Raw genomic sequence first — 1,422 nt, 5'->3', positions numbered from 1 at the left:
CCCGCCACAACGCCCGGCTATTTTTTGGTTGCAGCCATCATTGTTGTTTGGTGGGTCCGGACTGGGGATTCGAACCCGCCACCTTAGGTGTACATGGCTGGCGCCTTAGCCGGTTGAGCTATAGGCGCCGAGCCAAATACTTATTTTCTTGATAAAGCAAACATTTAATAAGGAAAATAGGCAGATTATCTGAAACTCTATGTATTTGGAGTGCTGGCATGAAAATTTTTACTCTTAGACAAACCTGTATTCCTGACTATTCTCCTGGGTTCTCTTTCCTTTTTTTATAATAGCTTTTCATTTTTTACACCTGTTCTGCCATGCGTTCACAAGGAATGCGTTCCAGCAGTTCAGGCTCCTCTCTACAGATTCTCGCAGAGTGAGCATCACTGGTTAGAGTTGGCTGATGCTTCACTTGAACCAGGTAACTTTCTTTCTCTTTGGCTTCCTTCTTTTTCTGATCATTTTCCTTCATATGTTTCAGAAGGCTGTCTCCGCTCTTAGAGTGCTTAATACACCCTATATGCACATTAATACTCTTGGCAAGAAGCTCACCTTGCTTGTTTACAACAATGCCAACAGCACTGGGTGACACTGGTTTTGCCATGGTAGCATTTGTGTGGCATGCCTTCTTGGACAGTAGCCATTCCTCTGAAGTCTACAGTATCACCTTTCTTGCATGTATATGGCCAAAGAAACAACTCCACATTTTTAAAAAGGCCTAGAGAACATGTTTCGGGTGCCTCTCCTCTTTCCCTTTGTGGTCATCATTTTGGTAAATTACTAGAAGATGGCAGCTCTGTGGAAAGGCTACTCTGCCCTGAAAAGTCATTTCCCAGATATGAGCATCTGTATAAAGGACAGTGTATTTCTATTCTGGGATCTATTTTAAGTGTATGGCAGGTATATCACTGAAGGATTTTATAGAATAAGGTTAAGTAATAAAAATGACCTAAAAGAGAAATCATTCTATTTTAAAAAATAAAATAGATATTAATAAGAGGATAAGAATATGATGCTTAGGTGCTCAGAAATTGCCTTAGAAGCTTTGTATAGATCTTCTACAATGCCTACATCTCTGATAGCTAACATCAACCATTTTATACCAAAAGGAAAATAGGTAGGCAACCCAAACACATTCTACAGCTTTTAAGAGAATATATGTACATTTTAGTAAATCTCTTCCTCATCAGACAAGGGTATTTGTGTTTGTCTCAAACAGGTTCCTATCCATTATTCTTCTCACACGTTAAGGTATGCACCAATTGCCTCGGGATCTTGTTAGGCCATTCACATTCAACGCCTGCGTAATTCCCCATTATCCATACATCTCTAGCTACCTATTTTCATCCTCATTTTCTAAAGTCAAAACTTACATCTAAACAACTACTTCAATGAAAAAAAATTTTTTTTTTTTTTTTT

The 1,422-nt window shown here is 38.9% G+C and overlaps 1 protein-coding gene across 1 annotated transcript in view; it reads right to left on the bottom strand.

The window, feature by feature from the left end:
• The window catches only part of CPSF3 (cleavage and polyadenylation specific factor 3), a 47,114-nt gene that overhangs the window by 25,251 nt on the left and 20,441 nt on the right, over window positions 1-1,422 (bottom strand). The gene's annotated exons all lie outside the window — the stretch shown is intronic.

The sequence above is a fragment of the Otolemur garnettii genome, unplaced genomic scaffold (assembly GCF_000181295.1).
Source record: "Otolemur garnettii isolate 467f Iridium unplaced genomic scaffold, OtoGar3 scaffold00022, whole genome shotgun sequence".
Lineage (NCBI taxonomy): Eukaryota > Metazoa > Chordata > Mammalia > Primates > Galagidae > Otolemur > Otolemur garnettii.
This window is presented reverse-complemented; position numbering and strand designations above follow the sequence as displayed.